The sequence below is a fragment of the Pipistrellus kuhlii genome, unplaced genomic scaffold (genome assembly GCF_014108245.1).
Source record: "Pipistrellus kuhlii isolate mPipKuh1 unplaced genomic scaffold, mPipKuh1.p scaffold_m20_p_3, whole genome shotgun sequence".
Lineage (NCBI taxonomy): Eukaryota > Metazoa > Chordata > Mammalia > Chiroptera > Vespertilionidae > Pipistrellus > Pipistrellus kuhlii.
This window is the reverse complement of record NW_023425529.1, coordinates 114027978-114050891: the sequence shown is the minus strand read 5'-3', so window position 1 is coordinate 114050891 and position 22914 is coordinate 114027978. Positions and strand designations below refer to the sequence as shown.

Genomic DNA, 22914 nt, shown 5'->3' with positions numbered 1-22914 from the left:
CTTAAACTTCTATTTTGTTTTCAAAATTAAATGTTTTGGTATCATTTCATGAACGTAAGAAGAAAGGATAGAGCAGTCAAGGAGCAACATCTATAACAGTTGTCCCAAAACTTCCCCTTAACTAAATGCCAAAACAAAACCATTGTTCTTGATTTTTTTTTAACACCCATAACACGCATAAGTACAGTTTCTTGAATTCTAACTTCTTGCTACCTTCAAAGTAAAATTACATTTTTAAAAATTAAAATATGACCTACTTTGCTTTGTGATCTAAAAAAAAAGAAAAATCTCCTTTATTCTCAAGTCATACAGTGGAGAGGGAAAAATCACAAAAAATATAAAGAAAGCTTTACCAAAAAAGCCCTATAACTTTCCAGAATTTCAACACGTTCTTTCCCCTTACTAGTTCAGTGTAATCAGGCATGTGACTGACTGATTACATTTTTTCAGAGAGTTAAAGAACACACTCAGCCATATTCTTCGACAGGTAAGAACCACCCTCCTGTTTACCAGCTCAGGAAAAAGCCCGAAGCAAACACCCAAAAATATAATGTTACCTTCAGATATTTTCATTATCTTTAGATACTGTCCTTTGGGCTTGAAAATAAAAAGCAACCCGGCAAGTTTTATGCTGTTAAAATGGCTCCTGTAGATTGGGGAAGTGGTGTCTGTGCTTCAGCTTATGAGTCATACATGAAACTAAGTGTTTCTAAGGGAGGCACGCCCATGTTGCTGTGGACCCAATTATTCTGCTAGGTCAAACATGCAAATCTACAGGTAAAAATGGGGGAGTGGTATAAAAAAAAAGAGCAAGGTAGAGCAAAGGAGCAAGATCTACCTTGATTAAACCATTACTCAGCTCATACTAATCACCATAATTTAAAATTGACAATAAAATGCAACCAGAATCTACAAGGAGGCAAAGTTAAAAACATCATATTGTCTTAAAAAAGAAAATCTAAATTTTAAAAGTAATTTTAATATATCAAGTAAAAAATATATTAAAAAAAAAAAAAAAACATGGGAGGAAATGAAAGGGAAATAGCAAACTATCTGGCTTTTAATATAACAATGAACTGGTGAGTCTAACCTGGCTACTCATTAACCTTTATATAAAAGGGGTATATTACTATGTAATCTGAAAAGCCAGCAAACTGCAATATCAGATGTAGCTTTATAAGTCCACTAAACAGATAATATCCACTAGAAAATTCAAAGTTCAGTGGAAAAATAAGCGGGACTTAATCTGGTTTATAGTAAAATAATAATAATAAGTGCAGGGTTAGAAAGAAATTGAAGTTCAATATAACAAAATGATTTTAAACTGCAAACTTCATAAAACCCTATTTTAAATAAATTATCAATACAATCATGGTTCATAATTCTACTACTTCCAAGAGATAGCCAAAGTTTTCTTTACCTTTCAAACAAAATTCTCCACAAATAAAAGCATACCACGTGCCAAGCACTCTGCTGTACCACACGTGTCTAGCTCGAGGGTACCAGCAAAAGATGTGGCTAGTGAAGTTTTGCTCTTCAAGCCACCATGATCTGACAAGGTGCCCAAGCTGAATCATTACTACAATTACTTACACTGTGCCCTGGGTGAGCATTTATTATTTTATTATAAGAGCTTAAATTGATCAAAATGGCTTGAAAGCTAATGTTTTCCAAAAGCGCTTTAAATGACCAAGTCCAAGTCACTAGCTAGCCTTCATCTGAATATTTTACAAAAAGTAAATGGGATTTGGCAAGGTGCTCTCCCTTTTAGTTAATTAGTTGGAAGTGATTATTCTGCTTTAATAGAGGCACAGCTGGGAAGACAAGTTGTCACTGACATAGACAGGAACTTTACAAACTGCTATGAAATATGACTTGCTGACTATTAAATACCTATTTATTTCATTCTGAACACTGCTTCATTTGCTTATCTTTTTTATTAAAATAATCCCCATAGTTAAATAACTTATTAATAAAATTATGCTAGAAAGAAAAAGCTCATTTATCCAGAATGACTACCCAAACACCAAGAAAAGAGTCCTCTGAGTAGTCACAAGAAATGTTCACTGGAAAACTCAAGTCATTTCCCAGAGCTGAAACTTAATTTACACAATATCCATATAAACCTAGTAATTTGATTATCTTTTAGCTAATTAGAAATTATAAGGAGTGAAGAGAGACTAGAGAATAGATTATGTCAAAACAAATAAGTGGCAAAGATGATAATGAGAGAATAAAAATTTAAAAACCTATAAAACTATAAATAAATATAATTTAAAAAGTACTGAGATCTGAAGCTAGCCTGTAACGTCAATACATTCTACATTCTCCCTAAGATGTATATCACCATACAGTTAAGTGCCTTGAAGTCAGCATAAATTATGATAAACACTTTTAAAGGACAAAGTGAGTAACATCTAGTGTGTAAAATTTTTTATGAAATATTTATACTAATAAAAGGGTAATATGCAAATTGGTCAGGACACCCTCACAGTAATGACCAAACAGCAGGCTGCTTGGGGCAACAAGGCCGGCAGGGGGGTTAGTGAGGGATGACCAAATGACTGAACAGTAGGCTGCATGGGGCAACCAGGCCAGCAGTGGGGCAGTTAGGAGCAACCAGTCCAGCGGAGGGGGGTCAGTTAGGAGTGACCAGGCCAGCAGAGGGGGCAGTGAGGGGCGACAAGACCAGCAGGGGGACAGTTGGATGTGACTAGGCTGGCAGTTGGGGATTACCAGGCCGACAGGGAGGGGGGCAATTGGGGGCAACCAGGCTGGCAGAGGGGCAGTTGGGGGTGACCAGGCCAGCAGGGGGATGCAGTTAGAGGCAACCAGGCCAGTGGGGGGGGGGGGGGGAGAAGTTGGGGTGACCAGGCTGGCAAGAGGGCAGTTTGGGGTGATAGACTGGCAGGGGGGGAGTTAGGGGTGATCAGGCCAGCAGGCAAAGGTGGTTAGGGGTGATCAGGCTGGCAGGGGGGTCAGTTAAGGGCAATCAGGAAGGCAGGCAGGTGAGCAGTTAGGAATCTGTGGTCCAGGATTGTGAGAGGGATGTCTAACTGTTGGTTTAGGCCCAATTCCGGGGACATCTGGCAGTTGGACATCCCCCGAGGGGTCCCGGATTAGAGAGGGTGCCAGCTGGGCTGAGGAGACCCCCAACCCCCTGCACGAATTTCATGCACTGGGCCTCTGGTAGACACATAAAAGGATAAGCTTCTGCTACTGAGAAAATCCATTTATATAAAACACATTACTTGAAAATGGCAGATATTTGGACAGTATTTAAAAGAAATATTTTTGGTCAGATATATAATAGTATAAAATGAAGTTAAAGACAGAAAGTAAAAATAATTACTCCTCTTCAACAGAAACAAGTATTTTAGCTGTCCCTAAGGAGATTATTCCAGAGTTGCTATTAAAATATGTTGCCCCTTTAATGAAGAGCATCCCTATTAGCATTATTTTACCACCCACAGAATCTAGATCTTGGTTCGATTCAGAGCCCCAACAAATCAACCCCCATAGGGAAAAAAGCAACACAAAAACAAATTAAAAATGGCAAAGCAGCACAGGTTCTAGAGCCAGTCTACTTGGGTTCAAATTCCACCTCTGCCACCTATTAGCTATGTAATAATTCTGGGAATTACTTAACAACACTGTGCCTTCACTTATGTAGTACGCACCTCAAAGAATTATGGGGAGAATTAAAATCAGTCCATGTACTACTATCCTATGTAATAAAAGCATAGTATGCAAATTGATTGAACAGTGAAACGACCAGTCGCTATGATGCACACTGACCACCAGGAGGAAGATGCTCAACACAGGAGCTGCCCCTGGTGGTCAGTGCACTCCCACAAGGAGAGCATCACTCAGCCAAAAGCTGGGCTCACGGCTGGTGAGCACAGCGGCCACCTCCACTGCATGCAGGTGATGAGGAGTGAGGGGTGCTGGACTGAGAGAGCTCCAGACTGCAAAGCCACCAGGCCTAAGCCGGCAGGCAGACATCCCCTGAGGGGTTCCAGATAGTGAGAGGGTGCAGGCCTCCCTCTATAATAGAAGTGTCAGAGATGTAAGAAAATTAGTAAAATGTATATGAAAATCTTCCTCCTGTCAGAGTCTGGGGCACGCCACAGGACCTAGAGTCAAGTACCTGTCCATCCGTGGTGCCTCAAAATTGTGCAAGACCCAGACCCAATCAGCCCTACTCCCATTGGGCGACATTCAGACCCAGTCGGCCCCACCCCTGTCAAGCCTCACCAGACAGGAGGCACAGCCTCAGTACCCCTTCCAAGCCCCACCAGGTGGGGCATATAGCCTCAGGGCCCCATCAAGCCCCGCAGGGTGAGAGGCTCAGCCTCAGGTCCCCCGTCAAGCCCTGCTGGGCTGGGGGCACAGCCTAGGGTCTGCTGGCCCAGCGCCAGGGGGATGAGAAACAGCTTCAGATCCCCCGGCCCGGGCAGGAGGAGCAGCCTGAGGTCCCCCAGCCCAGCACCAGGGTCAGGGGCGCACCTTGAGGTCCCCTGTCAAGCCTTGCCAGGTGGGGGAGCGTGGTCTGCCCCAGCCCAGGGCCAGGCAGCCTCAGGTCCCTGCTGATTGCTTATTAAGGCTTATTATGGTAACTCGGTCTCTGCTGTGGGAGCAGTCATCTTGTGTTAAAGAAACTCCACCTTTGCCGAAACTGGTATGGCTCAGTGGATAAGCACATGTGTCAAACACAAGGCCTGCGGGCCAAATCCGTCCCACCAGGCCTTGCAATGTGGCCCGCACCGCGCTGTCATCACTGCACTCCGCTGCGTTTCCATCACAATGACAGTTTATGACTGTTCAGTAAACCATTCGGCCCGCGATTTAGGCTGGATTTTAGATTTTGGCCCCTTCTCTGATTGAGTTCGACACCCCTAGGATAGAGCGTCGGCCTGCGGATTGAAAGGTCCCGGGTTCAATTCCAGTCAAGGGCAAGTACTCTGGTTGTGGGCACATCCCCCGTAGGGGGTGTGCAAGAGGCAGCTGATCGATGATTCTCTCTCATCGATGTTTCTAACTCTCTATCCCTCTCTCTTCCTCTCTGTAAAAAATCAATTAAAAAAAAAAATTAAGAAACACCGCCTTTGCTTTGGGCACCATCTTTGGGATGGCATGATGATCAATTTGCATATTCCCTCTTTATTAGATAGGAAAGATGATTCCATTTGTATAACATTCTGAAAAGGCCAAACTAAAAAGACAGAAGTCACATCAGTAGTCGAAACAGGCTGGGAGAAAGGGGAGGTAATTGCCTACTAAGGAAAAAAGGAAACAAACTGTTAGAGGTGATAGAAATATTCTTTATGGTGATGTGGTATTGTTATGTGGACCCTGAGAAAGAAGATATCTACACTAAGGGCACCTCATGACTAACTGGACTCAAACTTATTAAAAAAGAGCCTAGCAGCCTTTCTACACAGGGGCCTTTCACACAAACTGCACTTCAGGGAAAAGCCTGAACAGAACTGCCTGCCTGCACTGTTTCTGCAATCTGAGCCAGCCCTTACAAAGGAATTTCTGAAATCCTATTTCAACCAACAGGACTGAGGCTTTCCATCCAATTGAAGCTACAACTATATCCCTCCGCCTCCATCCCCCCCATCAACATCTTCACCAACTAATCAGACCAACTTTTCCTTCTGACCAATGAGAAAAGTGCCTTTGGGACCAATCAAACTGCATGAGGACAGACCAATCAGAGACCAGGAGAAGGGGCTTCTGACTATACAAGGCAGCACCCCACCCTGACTATGAGAGTGGACTTTTCCTTTCCACCAAAGCCTGAAGACTGGGTTTCCCTGGCTGAGCTGAAACACCAAAGCTGTCTCACTCAGCAGAGCAGAACAGACCAGACCATGAGAAGCAGAGCAGAGGTGTCTTATTAGAGAGAGGCCTGGCCCCAGGGCCACCTTACAGCTTTGCTCTTTTCACAGCCTGTGTCACATTATAACTGAGTTGTTTTGCACTAAATAAACTTTCCTTTTTCACTGCATTCCAAATTGGGGACTCCTGTTAGCATTGTCAGTTGTTAGTTCTACAGATCATAGAACTGTACACCTAAACAGGGCAAACTCTACTATATATGAAATACTAGAGGCCCGGTGCATTGGGGGCAAGGGGTTTCCCTCAGGCCAAACTGCATCTTCTCTCCAATCTGGGACTCCTCAGGGGATCAGGCCTAAACCAACAGTCAGACATCTCTCTTACAATCCGGGATTGCGGGCTCCCAACTGCTCGCCTGCCTGCCTGATTGCCCCTAACTGCTTCTGCCTGCCTTGATTGTGGGCCAATTACCTGGAGCTACCATAAAATTTCAATTTTCTTCTTTGTTAAATATTAGTAAAATCTAGAGATCTTGTAATTTTGAAGATCCATTTCAGTTCTGACCTTTTATGATTCTACTAGAGGCCCAGTACACAAATTCATGCACGTTGAAAGAAAATTAGAAGAAATATTAAAAATTGCTATTTGCCCTTTCTCTATAATAGAAGTGTCAACCAAATTCACAAATGACAATGACAGGTTGAAATACACACATGTGACTGGCACCAGCAAGAGCTTTATATATACCTACATGTGCAAGTCAACTTAGCCTTTTATAGATATGGAATAAACTTGCCTAACTAAAACTGCTTTCTGATTTAACTAAACTTTTTCTAGCCCAGTGAAGCATCCCAACTTCTCTTAGAGGTAATTGTCAGCAACACAGCAGTAAACATCAACATGGAACAGATTATCATTGCAGACCACGCAGGGAGAACGAAGGGTAAAATATTTAACTGCAGCAGTGTTTGACTATATTCTGCACAGTGAGAAAACTTGAAGTCATTTGCCAGGTCCACCATTCCTTACTTCTTTTCATTTGGGTAAAATTTCTAAGTTCTCTAAATCTCCATTTCTGGCTAAAGAAAATAGGATTCCACCAAGTCTCCTATTTACCTACTCCAGGACTTTGTGAGGATCAACTTAGATGAGGCACAGAAAATGCTTCACAGACATTTGGTTAAAGTGTGAAATGTTTGCACCTGGCTATAAAGCAAGTCATATTCCTGGGCTAAAGAAACTGCAAGGAGGCTAGTAGTAGCTAGGGAGAGGAAGATGGGAGTTGCTACGTAACATCATTACCCAGAGCCACAGCCACCATTTCCTGGCTGGGCTGAGCTCTGGGCCACATTTTGTGCCAAGGGTTCTTGGCAGCAGCAGCTCCAATTTGGTGGGCTGTTGCTCCAGGGTGGCGGTGAGGCCTGTGTCCATCTTAAGGGAAGCCAAGTGTTGCTTTGTGGGCACCAGGTCCACAGTGCCGTTTCTCTGTGTGCATCATATCAGCTCCTGCATTGAGCATCTGCCCCCTGGTGGTCAGTGCATATCATAGTGACCAGTCAGATAGTTGGACATTTAGCATATTAGCCTTTTATATATATAGATAGTCTCTCTAAGACCTTTGAACAGTGCTTAAGGAACTGAGGATAAAAATCACATTAAGACTATGTTTTTAAAAAATGTCTCATCAAATTTTTACATTGCTTATTGAATATTACCACATATTCAGGGTAACTTGAAATTTTATAAAGTCCTCCAAAATTGAATTACACTTTACTAATAAAAAGTAAAAACAAAAACACAACCACACCCACAAAATCTAAAATATTCTATCAATAGAAATATTTTTTTATCTTATGGCAGTAAGATATTTAAGCAAATGGTCTTCTATCACAAGTCCAAAAAAGTTCATCTTAATACATCAAAACTCTATGCTCTAAAAAGAAAGACATCTTTTGCTATTACTAAAACTTAAGACAATGTAAGTTTCTTATTTTAAACTAGCCTGATTTACCTCTGGCCAGGGAGCTCAACTGATTAGAACATCATCCCCATATGAGAAGGTTGTGGGTTTGATAGCCAGCCAGGACACATACAAGAATCAACCAATGAATTCATAAATAAATGGAACAACAAATTATGTTTCTCTCTCTCCCTTCCTCTCTCTCTCTCTCTAAAAACCAATTGGAGGAGGTGGGTGGGGAGGAACATTACCTGGACTTGTGTTGTGAAATCTTTCTGAAAGAGAAAAAAATAAAAAATAAATTAGCCTGACTTAGACTATGTCTGTATTTATTTGATATTTATTGTTTATCTTAAAACAATTAAAACTGCCAAAACTGGTTTGACTCAGTGGATAGAGCGTAGCGCTGCGGACTGAAAGGTCCCAGGTTTGATTCCGGTCAAGGACATGTACCTTAGTTGGGGGCACATCCCCAGTAGGAGGTGTGCCAGAGGCAGCTGTTCGATGATTCTCTCTCATTGATGTTTCTAACTCTCTATCCCTCTCTCTTCCTCTCTGTAAAAAAATCAATATATTTTAAAAAAACACAATTAAAACCCCTATTTACAAGAAGATTAAGGAAAAGCTTAGTGTTGCCATTTTAATTCTTATAAATGGATGCGCTCAATGTTAATTTGTAATTTAAGGTGCACTGATAATTTACTTAGTTTGGCCTTTTGCTTTAAGACTGAATCACAGAATGCTTAGCCTTAAAGACCAAAACCCACCAATATGAAAAAATACTTTGCTATTAATATTTTTGCTCTCTAATAAAAAGAACCAAATATAAACAGAATAATTGGGGAAATATTAGGATGTTAAAGAAGCAAATAATTCAATTTCTTTTAATTACACTGTTGAACAAAACAGAAATGAAGAAAGTAACATTAGCAACTAGCCACACAGTCCAATGGTTAAAAGTCCAATTGGCTTTAAAGTGAGTGCCCTAGGTTTGAGTCCCAAGTCCACTGTTAATCAGTTGTATGACCTATAACTCTAAGCCTATTTTAACTTATGTAAAAGAAATAATGATAATCCCTATTTCACTCCAAAAGAAATCACTTAAATTGCTTATTATAGTGCGAACATAATGTGTTCTCAACCACTTATCAAAAAAGGGGAGATAAATAAACATACTGGTAGTATATCCATACTCAACAATAAAATGGGATGAAATGATAAACACAACTTGGATGACTCTCAAAAGCATTATGCTGAGTGAGAAAAGCCAATGTCAAAGGGTTACATACTATATTAGTCCATTGTATGACATTCTTAAAGAGATAAAACTGTAATGATGGAGAATTGGTCAGTGGCTGCAGATATATGACTCCAGAAAGGATGTGACTGTAAAAGGAGAATACCAGGGACTTTTGAGGAATTGTGGAATTATTCTATATCCTGTTTATGGTGGTGACTACACAAATTTATCCATGTTAAAATTGACAGAATTATATAAACCCCCATCCCTCAAAAAAAGGTCAATTTTACTTTATGATCATTAAAAAAAAGATCTAAAAAATTTCAATATCCCAAAAATCCATTACTCCAGTCCATAATCACTAGGAATATAGACAAAATCATATTGAGGGACATTCAACAAAATACCAGACCAGTACTCTTCAGTGTCAAGGTAAAAAAAGACAAGGCACCATCACAGATTTTGAGAGAATTAGGAAAAGACAACTAAATGCAATGTAGCTATATTCTGGATGGATCTTGTAACAGAAAAGAGACATTAGTAAAAACAAACAAACAAAACTATGAAAATCCTAATAAAGTTAATAGTATTGTACCAATGTTAATTTCTTAGTTTTGTTCATTGAACTGAGATTGATGTAAGATGTTAACATTAGTGGAAGCTAGATGAAGAATATACAGAGATTTTCTATAGTATGTATCCAATTCTTCTGTAAGTCTAAAACCATTTTTAAATGAATTTTTTAAAATTTAAATGTCAGAAAAAAAATAGTTTGCAGTAGTTTCATAAAGCAAAAATAATTTTTTCTCTTTCAAAAACAAACCATTGCCATCCTGCATATTTTCATTACCTCAAGTATAAGCCTGATTAGCTAGTGTAGATTTACACCTACACTAAGATCAAATATATAATCTGAAAGGAATAAAACAGGCTCTACAATAAATTACATGACTTATTAGCCATGCTTGTTCCATTGTATATGTTTTGACTTTAAAGATCCTATCAATATTTGATTTCTCAAAGCAATCAGCAGATAGCTGCTACTTGTGCTAGACTTGGAAGTGGCCAGGTAAAGACAAGCTGAGAACCAAAGCCTGCCAGGTTGATGGAGTCTCAGATATGGTGCCCACTTGCCGAATCTGTTGGGGGAGGGCTCAGAAAAGGAACAATGGCCACTGCCAGCGTTTCTGTCTGAAAGAAAGGTCCCCACTACCACCACCACCGCCCACTGTTGCACTGATGTTGGACAATTCCGCATGTCTCTTGTGTCTTTCAAGCTGCTGCCCCAGCGCTGGAGCTCAGGGAGTGAGTTCATTTAGTTCATATGCAGGTCCTTTAAGAAGAACTAACTGCCTTGGACTCCAGCAGCCCTTCATCTCCCTCAGCCTAAATTCCCACTGTTTTTTACAGCCAGAAGTTATGGGGACTTCTCTTCCTAGCACTGGAACCCTTGGTTGGGGGTGCTGGCGTGGGGCCAGGATCTCTCTGTAGTAGAGGGAGACTTCTGCAGTTGAGATATCCCTCCCAATTTTCAAGTACTGAATGGGGGTGTGAGACCAGCCCATTCCAAATCTTTTCTTTTCTACCAATGTTGATGTGACTACCTCTTTAATTCTCTAGTTGTAAGACTTCCATCTAGGTAGATTTCAAGCAGTTCTGAATATGGTTGTTCCGAATATGGTTGTTTTGTTGTAATTTTGGTGTAGTTGTGGGAGGATGCAAGTACCACATTTACCTACACTATCATTTTGGCAGGATCTGGTGGGACAAGTTTTCATTGAAGGACCTTGGCCATTTGTGATAAAGTGGTATCAATACCAGATCTTCCTGGGAATAGTCCCTCGGCTCCTGAAAGCGTTCTGGTATTCAAGTTCTGGTTATGTCCTGATCACTAAACAGGACAGGACCATTGTGAGTTGGTTCTGTGGTTACATAGGTACAAATGGAATTGCTGGATCATATCATAATTCTATCTCTTGAACAGCCATCTGTTTTTATTGTAGCTGCACCATTTACATTTCCATGAACAGTACCTAAGGGCTCCAATTTCTCCACATCCCCGCCAACACTTTTTATTTTCTGTTTCTTAATAGTAACCATCCTAATGAGAATGAGGTGGTGGATTTGCTTTTACACAAATTTTATGTGCTCTCTTTCCCCCACAAATATGTGGTAAAAATAGCCCTCTTAAAATATACTCTATAAACTAACAAAAGACATTTTGATAAGGTAGTGAAAATGGGAAAAGATAAAAGTCTTTCAAAGAGTATTTTAAGGGACAATAAAATTGCAATTGGTGTAAAATGGCAAAAAATAAAATAAAATAAAATAAATAAGGGAGAACAAATAAAGGAAAGACATTCCCACTCAAATCTTAAATTCCCTGATGCTAACTGCCTGTGTAGAGTTTTGAGTTACTTAAGCCTATGTTCTTTCTGCCTTACATCAGATTATTTTCCCTCAGCCCTGCCCCCATCTGTGTGCTGGGACTTTGACCGTGGTCAATGCCTTCCCATCATACTCTTCCTTTCTATTTAAGCTTTGCAACTGGGTCAATGCCCACCCTATTGAGTGGGTGATTGAATGGGCAGGGCCCCATCCTTCCCAGTTTATAGGGTCATCTGTGTATCTTGACATAAGGTATCAGTGATAAGCACTGATGTTTGGAAAGCTGGGGTAAAACTAGTCCCAATACGACCTTGAAAGCTTGAATTAAATCCTGAAAAAGATAAAAAGCTTCACACAAAGCAAGATATCAACACATCTAAATCAGAAATGTATCCTGGTCATGGTATATTGAATCCAAAAGAAATTTTAACTCAACTAAAAGATTAAACTAGAATCAAAGGTATTTATTTAATAATAGTTTGTTTTTAAATTTAAAAAAATAATTAAAATTTGCATACACGCACCCAATACATATACAAAAATTATGGAATAGTTGTTACTACTTTGTCAAAATTCAAGTCATGTATTCTGCAATTACTTTTCAAAGAACAAAAGGTTTTATATTTTTATTTGTGAAAATGAATCCAAGTGTGAAAAGTAAAGGGTATGCTAAGCACCATTAATCCTAAATCGTCATTTTAGCACAAAAGGCAGCGACTGTGAGACAACAAAGTTTCTTAAGTATAGGCTAAATATTAGACTAAAATTTCTTTCTAAGTTCAATGGCATTTACAGATTTTTCGTTGTTGTTAATCCTTACTCTAGGATATTTTTCCCATTGCTTTTTAGAGAAAGAAAGTGGAATGGAGGGTGGGGGAACAGAAGTGGAAGAAACATTAATGTAAAACGACATAGCAACTGGTTGCCTCCTGCACACAGTGAGGATCGAACCTGCAACCCAGGTACATGCCCTCGACCAGGAATCAAACCTACAACTCAGTAGTGCTTGGGCCAATGTGCTAACCATTGAACACACTGGCTAGCTCTACAATTTAAAAACAGTATGATAATGAAACCACTAAAGAAGATTAGAAAACAAATATAGCTTATTGGCTCCTAGTTCCAGTATTTAGGAAAAAAGCAAATAGACCATGAAGTATCGTATTTTGAAGTTACTTCTCTTAAATAATACCTAAATAATACTGTTTTTTTAAAAAGGTAAGCAAACAATTTTATATTAATAATAAATACAACATCAAGCATTTAACATTAGTGGCATTTAACATTTTTAAATAATAAATGCAACTATTTTATATAGAACTGTAACCATTTATTATACACACAAGTATATCAGTTCCTTTTGTTTACAAATGCTGGTTATAGATAATATGGAATGTTACAGTACCATATTGCATAAAATTTTAGTACACTTTGTACTTGAAAAAGGGCACAAAAACACCAGCCTAATAAATCTAACTGAAATATCTTTTCTTTCTTTTTAAAAAGTACATCATTAACACATACATCAATAATACTGTTTTTTATGTGGCAAAGCTTATGGGCCTACCTAAACTGCATTGTTATAATTCATAACCTACTTAGCTTAAAATTACACAATATACATCAACTGTAGAATATAAGATATAAATGTAGCAAAAAATAATTTAGACAAGTCACTCACAACCGCATACATTAACTTGGAAAAAGATAAACCAAACATTCAAAGTATATTATCATGTTTCTCATGCTGCACTTTTGAGAAAAACTCAGAAAAAATATTTAAATGTTTAAAATTATTAACATTATGGAGGTGAAAGACCTGTACTCTGAAAACCACAAGAGAATGAAAAAAGAGATAGAGGAAGGCATAAACAAATGTAATAATATACCGTGTTCATGGGTTGCAAGAATCAACATCATTAAAATGTCCATACTACCCAAAGCAATCTATAGATTCAATGCAACCCCCATTAAAATACCAAAAGCATATTTCACAAATCTACAACAAACTCTCCAAAAATTCATATGGAATAAAAAAACAAAACAAAACAAAACAAAAAACACCCCAAATAGCCACAGCAATCCTGAGAAAGAATAACAAAGTTGGATGAGTCACAATACCAGATATCAAGCTATATTACAAAACTGCTGTTCTTAAAACTGCCTGGTACTGGTACTAGAACAGACATATAGAACGGAGAACCCAGAAATCGATCCAAGCCATTATGCTCAATTAATATTTGACAAAGAAAGCAAGAGCATACAATAGAGTTAAGATAGTCTCTTCGATAAATGGTGCTGGGGGAAATGGGAAAATTGGACAGATACATGTAAAATAATGAAACTAGACCACCAACTTACATCACACACAAAAATAAACTCAAAATGGACAAAAGACTTAAACGTAAGATGGGAAACCATAAAAATCTTAGAAGATTCCATAGGCAGCAAAATAACAGACGTATGTTGTAGCAATATCTTTACCTAGGCTCCTAGGACATTGGAAACTAAGGAGAAAATACACTAATGGGATTACATAAAAATAAATACCGTATTTCCCTGAAAATAAGACATCCTCCAAAAATAAGACCTACTTACAGGTTTCCTTCTCAGTGAAATATAAGGCATCCCCCCAAAAATAAGGCCCCCGGTAGGCTAAACATAAGAGATTTGGCCCACTGATTCTGAAAGAAATGGAGTCACAAGAAATTCACCAGGAAATTCAGGAATTGGATTGTTATGATGATGTTCCAGAAGATGATGACATTATTGTCATTGAATAAATGAGTCAATTCTTGATACTGTAGGATTCAGTTTGTCTGGTTTGTGTTGACAACTACCGTAATACTGTACCATATACAGGTAATAAATTTCTTTTTTTTTCATTTAACAATAAATGTGTACTGTATACTTCTTCATGGAAAAATAAGACATCCCCTGAAAATAAGACCTAGCGTATCTTTGGGAGCAAAAATTAATATAAGACACTGTCTTATTTTCAGGGAAACAGGGTAGCTTCTGCACAGCAAAAGAAGCCACCAACAAAACAACGAGAGCCCATTGCATGGGAGAACATATTTGCCAAAAAGGGCCTAATCCCTAAAATTTATAGGGAACACATACAACTTAACAAAAGGAAGATAAACAATCCAATCAAAAAATGGGCAAAAGGCCTAAAAAGTTCAAAAGAGGATATACAGAAGGCCAAGAGACATATGAAAAATACTCAAAGTCACTAATCATCTGAGAGGCGCAAATCAAAATAACAATGAGGCATTGGCCGTTTTGGCTTGGTGGATAGAGTATCAGCCTGTGGACTGAAGAGTCCCAGGTTCAATTTCGGTCAAGGGCACATGCCAGGGTTGCGGGTTGGATCCCCAGTGGATGACTTACAGGAGCTCAATCAATGGTTCTCACTCATCATTGATGTTTCTCTTTCTCTCCCTCTTCCTTTCTCTCTGAAATCAATAAAAATACATATTTAAAAAAAAACACACAACAACGAGGTACCATCTCACACATGTCAGAATGGCTATCATCAACAAACCAACAAGTGCTGGCAAGGATGTGGAGAAAAACGAACTCTCATGCACTGCTGGTGGGAATGCAGACTGGTGCAGCCACTGTGGAAAGCAGTATGGAGTTTCCTCAAAAAATTAAAAATGGAGCTCCCATTTGACCCAGTGATCCCACTTCTAGGAATATATCCCAGGAAATCAGAAACACCAATCAGAAAAGACATATGCGCCCCTATGTTCATAGCAGCACAATTTACAATAGCTAAGATTTGGAAACAGCTTAAGTGCCCATCAGCAGATGAATGGATTAAAAGACAGTTGTACATCCACATAATGGAATGCTACAATGCTATAAAAAAGAAAGAACTCTTACCATTCGCAACAGCATGAATGGACCTGGAGAGCATTAAGCTAAGTGGAATAAGCCAATTGGAGAAAGATAAATATCGCATGATCGCATTCATTTGTGGAATATAATGAACAACATAAACTGATGAACAAAAATAGATCCAGAGTCATAGAAACATCGATCAGACTGTCAAACCTCAAAGGGAAGGCAGAGGAGGGGAGAGTAAGGGGGAAAGATCAACCAAAGGACTTGTATGCATGAATATAAGCATAATCAATGGACACAGACAGTAGGGGGTGAGAGCATGTGCTGGGGTTGGAGACATATGTAATACTTTAAAGGAGACATATGTAATACTTTAAACAATAAAGAATTTAAATAAAAATAAGTAAAAATAAAATCATTAACATTATATCTGAAAAATCTCTCCATTACCAAAATGTAAAGATTTTAAGATGAAGTATCAGGTAATTTAAGAGACTACGAGTTCAGTGAATACTCATCCATTCTATTCCTCAGCCTGGATATCACAATTAGAAAGAACATGTAATTGCTGACATCAGAATACTACTGCAGCCATTTCTGCCTAACTGGTAACACAAATTTCAAATGCTAAATCCCCACCCCTCCTGACACCTCTGGGGATACAAGTGCGCAAGCCACTTACAACATTAGGCTGTAAAAACAGCTCATCTGTTGGGAAAGTAGAACCATTTCCTGAATTGCAGAGAGCAAATAATTCTTTCACAATCACCATTTCATTTTTAAAAAAATATTTTTATTTATTGATTTCAGAGAGGAAGGGTGGGGAGAAAGAGAGAAACATCAGTGATGAGAGAATCATTGATCAGCTGCCTCTCACTCACCCTACTGGGGATAGAGCCCCCACCCAGGAATGTGCTCTGACAGGAATCAAAGCGTGACTTCCTGATTCATAGGTCACACTCAACCACTGAGACATACCAGCTGGGCTCACCGTTTCATTTTGATTCAAGCTAGTTTATCAGTTAAATTTCTTTCTTTTTAAATATATTTTTATTGATTTTGTACAGAGAAGAAGGGAGAGAGAGATAGTTAGAAACACCGATGAGAGTCATCGATCAGCTGCCTCTTGCACACCCCCTACTGAGGACATGCCCGCAACCAAGGTACATGCCCTTGACCGGAATCAAACCCGGGACCTTTCAGTCCCCAAGCCGACGCTCTATCCATTGAGCCAAACTGGTTTCGGCATATCAGTTAAATTTCTTAGCAGACTGCCCTTCTAACTAAATAACATATAGTGAAATCTGAATTGTTTACATAATTACAATTTGAATTCATCAAATCATGAAGGATTTTCTGCTTTTATTTATTTACTAGAGGCCTGATGCACATTTGTGCACAGGGGAGGGGGGTCTTTCAGCAGGGCCTGCTCCCTCTCACAGTCCGGGACTTCTCAGGGGTTGTCTGAGCAGGCTTAAGCCGGCAGTCAGATATCCCCGAGGGCCTAAGCCGGCTGTGGATACCGATCCGTACCCCCAGGAGTCCTTGGCACTGCCATGGAGGCTGGAGAGGCTCACACCACTGCCACCACTACTGCTCTCTCCAGCCATGAGCAACACTCACCCTGTGGGAGTGCACTTACCACCAAGGGGCAGCTCCTGTATTGAGCGTCTGCCCCCTAGTGGTCAGTGTGGTCATAGTGACCATGTCATTCCACCGTTTGTCGATTTGCATATTAGGGTTTTATTATAATATATAGGATCTTTATTGTTGAAAGCGTTACAGATGTTTCCCTGGCCGGTTGCTCAGTAGTTAAGAGCATCAGCCCTCAGACTGAAGGGTCATGGGTTCCATGGGTCAAGGGCATATACCTCAGTTGCTGGCTCAATTCCTGGCCATCAGCGAGAACATGGGAGGCAAACAATCTATGTGACATCGATTTCTCTCTCCCTTTGCTTCTTCCCATCCCTTCACTCTCTCTAAAAATCAATAAAGAAGTATGCCATTTAAAAAGCATCCTTTACTTTCTTTGTAATTTTTAAGCTACTGATTATATTTTAAATTCTGTTTACTTAAAACACCTCAGAAAACAAACTGATTTCAACTTTCCCTTTAATAAACATACCTACATATATCAATGAAGAACCATAAGCAGTTCTAAAGTACTGAGTTTCAAATGAATGAAGGTGTATTTATAATTTTGAGGGGTTTGGTTCTAAATTATATTGTCCACAGGGTGGCAAGTTCACAATCTTAACTTTGTCTCTGAATTCAATGCACAATTACAGTGTTCAAAAAGCCACATACACATACACACAGGTGAGCATTAAAAATTTACTGTCTGATCAACCCTAGGAAGGAAAATTGCCTGTCCTCTAAACATTAAAAATAAAAATCTATGCTTTGTAACTTCTCTATTTCTTTTAGGAGTGTTTACTTCCTGACATCTTAAATTTTTTCTTAAATGTATCTCCTTTGATCCTTTCTATTTTGCTAAAACTACCTTATTTAGGAAGAGATTAGAAGAAATAAGAGCGAGAAGATTATTACTGTACTATAGGAGACCCCGACTTTGGTTGAGGCCTAACCCAGGGAGAATGAGAGCAACAATAGAAATAAGAAGATAGGAGAGGACACCACAGACAAAATCCTTCCACCCTTCAGTTCACCCTGCATACTATCACCAAATTAACTTACTTATCATATTACCAGAAATCCTTTCTAGCTAAATAAATTCCTTATCTGCATATTCAAGGACCTTCATAATTAGAACTTTCCAAAATTTTCTATCTAAATGCTCTGCAAGAGTCAATGGGATTTGTAAAATAAACTTCACTGTGAATGAACCTTGCAACTTCCTGGCTTTCATTCAAATATTTTCTAAATACTCACAGGGTGCCAAGCACTATTCCAAGTGCAAATGATACTGAGGGGCACCCGTCAAAGCCCCTGCTCTGAAGTTATACTACAGACTGGACAGTCTTTGGTTGAGAACTTATAGTGGAAAGGAAATAACCCCCCAGACATTGCCAGCAGTGTTCTTCCAATGGCCAGATATAACAAAAAGACACAAGAGATCTGCCAGCACTAACATTGTCTGCTATAGACCCGAATGTATTTTGTAGCCTTATTTTCCATTCTCACATTATTTGTCCCCTCAGTTCAACCAAAATGTGCCAAGCTAGCAACTGTTTTGTGTGTTTTTTAAATATTTTTATTGATTTCAGAGAAGAAGGGAGAGAAAAACATCAGTGATGAGAGGGAATCATTGATTGGCCACTCCCCTACATGCCCCCCACTAGAGATCGAGCCCGCAACCCGGGCATGTGCCTCTGACCAGAATCAAAGCCAGGACCCTTCAGTCTGCAGGCTGATGCTCTATCCACTAGGCCAAACCAGCTAGGGCTAAGCTAGCAACTGTTAATGTGCCTTTGGCTCCTGACTCACCTCCTACCATCTCCACCGGCTAAAGGATAACCTGACTTCAAAGCCCACCTCAAATGATGCTTTCTAAGAGACTCTTCTCCATTCCCTTCACACAAATCCAGATATTGTGGAGACCTTCAAACTCTTGTAACCAACCCTTAACTTAGTCCCCTCTGAGCATTTATCCCACTATGTATAATTAAAATACCTGTATATTTTAACCTCATTCAGCAGCTATTTAATACCCACTTGCTACATTCCTGAACTATCTAGGAGCTACAGTGGCAGTACTAAATTATTCCATATTTATTTTTAAATATATAACATCCAAATGATAAATGTAAAATGTAGAAACAAATATTCTATATGCTTTTTATTGCTTCAATCTTTTTCTAGTTTTATTGAGATATAATTTACATACCATAAAGTTCTCCCATTCAAAACGAGAACTTTATGGTATGTTTACAGAATCATGCGGCCATCCAATCTAATTTTAATCACTCTTAAAAAAAAAATCTTATCCCTACATTAGCAGTTACTTCCCATCCTCCTATTCCAGCCCCTCACCCCAATCCTAGATAACTAAAATCTATTCTCTTTCTCTATAGATTTGTTATTCCAGAAATGTTATTTTAATGATACCATACAATATGTGGTATGAGGCTTCCAACATCTGTACTGTTTGAATCTTATAGCATAAGAATAAGCTCACTATACTTAACACCTCATGGAATTTATATCCCAGTGGAATAACATGAGAAATAAACATGAAGAAAAATAAACATGTCACCTTTAGATAATAATAAAAAGGAGGGGGCCAAATATATGGTGACATAAGATGATCTGACTTTGGGTGGTGAGCACACAATGCAATATATTGAACATGTACCACAGAAGTGTACACTTAAAACTTATATAATCTTATTAACCAATATCACCCCAATAAAGTAAAATAAAATAAGAAAAAGAAGAAAATAAAACAGGGTAAACTGAACAGAAAATAAACCAGAACAAAAGGAAGTCTCTAGGTAGGGTGGTCAGAAAAGACCAATCTGAGAAGATAATTTTGACCTAAGATGTAAAGAACTGGAAGGGGAATATCCCAGGCAATGGAAACAGCAAAAAAATAAATAAATAAATAAATAAATAAATAAATAAATAAAATTGAGAAAAGAACAAGTCTGGAAAATTCAAGGAACAAAAGGAAGTCAGTGTGACTGAAGTATAATGAAGAGGCAGAGAAAGTAGATGAAGTTGGGGGTGTAAGCAGAGGCCAGATAATCTTGGACCTCAGAGCATACTAAACTCTTTGGATTTTAAAATGCAATCACTTTTAATACCTTATATTTCTTTAAATATAGGTGTCCATCTATGCAAACACTTGTTGAACTTTTACAGCTCTTCTAAATACAACTAATAATAGTGAATATTAAAGAGACTACTTGAGTAAATCCATGGCATTTAATTAGTTATCACTTTATTTTATGGCCCAAAACAGAACACCTAAAACATGAATACCAATAGTGTTTTGGTAGTCCTGTATATGAATTATAAGCATATGAATGCATCTTTATACATTTATTATCTAATCTTAACCAAGTAAAGTGTATGCCTTACTGACAATAACTAGCAGCTTTGTCTTAGAATATTAAGGTCATTTTCAAAAAAGCAAGCCAAAAAAAACATAGTTGTAATCAATTTCATAATTTAAACCTAGGCTTCATTTTTTTTCATTGGTTTCTAATTAACTGACTGCTTTTCTCCACTCTACTAATTAAAAATATCTCATTGCTAAACACAAAACCTATGGACACAAAACATTCTACATGTTTTTACATTGTTTTAATCTTTTAAAACAAGCATTTTCACATATTACTTCTACATTTGGTTTTTTCAAAGAGAAAAAAAAAGTTCTTAAAACTCTAGAGACATAATAAATGTCACCTTTGATAAAAGAACATGTTATCTAGCCCCAGCTTCATCTCTATGCTCTGCCTTCAGGCACTGTGCGCTGCTGCAGAACCAGACTACTTGCCAGTCTCATACTTGTTCCCTCACCTCAGCTTTTTGATTCACATTCCCCACTGGGAGAAATCCAACCAGTTCTTCCAGGTCCAGGGCAAACATTCTCCCTCTGTGTATGTCTCTTTCCCAGTCCTCTTCCCTGAGCAGAACTGTTCTCTCACCTCTGCGCTTCCACAACTCAGATGCAACCTTACTGGGTGCTGCCTGGTACTCCACAATGATTCTGCATCCTGGTCAGAAACATCGTCACCAAACTACGCCCTTCAGCATACCCTCAAGTGGATGAACAGAGTAAAGCTTTTTGAATTAGTGGATCTCAGTAAAAACCACATGCACTTTGGCACCATTTGGTACAATATGATACAAGTCATTACAAAATGCAAGGTCAAGAATTAAGCCCTATTTGGAGATATTTAAGGCAGTGCAGTCTTTACTTCCTTCCAAGTTTGGACATAATTTTTTCTAATAAATGGTTACTTAATAATCACACAATTCCACTACTTAAATGAAACTTTTCCACTCTCATAACCTATTTAAGAACTGTTCAACAAAGTGTGTGAGTGTTATGTGTTATCAAGAATTGATGGCTTTAAACCCAGAGCACAGAAAAGATGAAAGATCTACACAAGTCATACAGCTAATCACAAGGGCTAAAATAGGATCCCATTCTCACTCTGTCCACTGCCTCCTAACACGAAGGACCTGAATGAACACCAGTAACTTTCAAAGGCATCTAATTTTGTTTGGTATAGAGTAAATGTTCAAATATTTGAGTTAATAAAGATCATTTAAGACATCTTCAGGTGTGGAGGTTTATGTACAATGTAGACATCATCAATCCTTCATCGTGCAGGTCATACTAACAGGTTATTTCAAAGCATACCAATAACAAATCTTCCGTTCTTAAGAATGGCACGGGCCAGAAACCCTCCACCAGAGCCGCATTTTCCTTCTCCGTTTGTTCCCAGGGGCACAATAAACATTCTATAGTTCACCCCATTTTCTAACTTCAGCTTGCATTTTAAGATAAAGCTTTTGTCTCATGTACAGCTCACATGCTGCTGACACAGCTGCCCCTTCTTCGGAATAAACACAAGGCTTCTATATTTAAAAACACAGTGAAACTCTGTTATTAGCATCCCCTTCCCAGTCTGGGGCCAACAGTCTCTCCCAAGCCCCACCTCCACCCCAGGAGTATCTCTCATCGGCGCTCCAGGCGCTATTCCTTCAGAAAGTCCATTTTCTTTTTTCTTTTTTTTTAACACATCTCATCGGAATGGCATTTTCCTTTGCTCGTGTGTGTGTGTGTGTGTGTGTGTGTGTGTGTGTGTGTTGTGTGTGATTTTAAAAAGGAGGGGAAATACAGGATCCCCTTCCCACGCAAAAGAACCTGCGGGGCTGTGACCTGCAGCCCGCGCCCCGGGGTCCAGGTGGGACACACTCGCCGGCGGCGCGCGGGCTCCGCGGGGGACCCCGGGGCGGCGGGGCCGGTCCCCCGGAGCCTGGCAGCCGCGCTGACAGGAGAGCTCGCCCGCGGGCACCCGGGTTGGTCGACTCGCCCCAGGCCAACTCGCCCCGGGAGGCTGCTCTGTGCCGGGAGGGGGGTCGGTACCACCCGGCGACGCGTTCGCGTGGGCTCCCCGCAGGGCGCAGGCCCCGCCGGCCCAGGGCAGGGCACACCCGCCCGCGTCCCTCGGGGCGGTCGGAAGGGGGCGCCGAGGAGGGTGTGGGCCTGAGCGGCGTGCCGGGAGGAGGTGAGGCGAGGCCGGAATTCATCGTCCACCTCCCGAGCGTTTGGACGGGACGCCGGGGACCGGAGCGGCGGGGGCAGCCCCACGGAAAGTGAAACTCCCTCCCGGCGGCCCAGCCCCGCCGGCCCGGGCGCACCCGCTCCGCAGCCCGCCCGGCGCAGCACTCGTGACTCCCACAGCCCAGCCCGGGGCACGGCGCGAGCAGCCAGTACACCGTCTCCTTTTGAACACCCTCACTGGTGAGGGGAGCCAGTCATTAGGTGTCCAATAAGTTAGTTGCCCAAGCCTCTTAGTAAAATAAAAATAAATTTTTTTTTAAAAAAGTGTAGGACGTTCCCATACCGGGAGTCGAACCCGGGCCGCCTGGGTGAAAACCAGGAATCCTAACCGCTAGACCATATGGGAAGCGCTGGTGAAGACGCCGC

At 39.9% G+C, this 22914-nt stretch overlaps 1 protein-coding gene and 1 non-coding gene across 6 annotated transcripts in view; both read right to left on the bottom strand.

The window, feature by feature from the left end:
* ELF1 (E74 like ETS transcription factor 1) overlaps positions 1–22914 on the bottom strand; it is a 93507-nt gene that overhangs the window by 70071 nt on the left and 522 nt on the right. For 2 of the 5 annotated variants that reach the window (XM_036459040.2, XM_036459046.2), the window contains exon 1: positions 558–699. The exons of 1 other annotated variant lie outside the window; for it this stretch is intronic. The gene's annotated coding sequence lies outside the window, so the exon portion shown is untranslated. Of the gene's footprint in view, positions 1–557; positions 700–22914 lie in introns of those variants that run through there. 2 more of the 5 variants (XM_036459045.2, XM_036459047.2) reach the window with 1 other exon arrangement.
* TRNAE-UUC lies at positions 22823–22894 on the bottom strand. Its single transcript has one exon. It is a non-coding gene; the product is annotated as a tRNA-Glu (tRNA).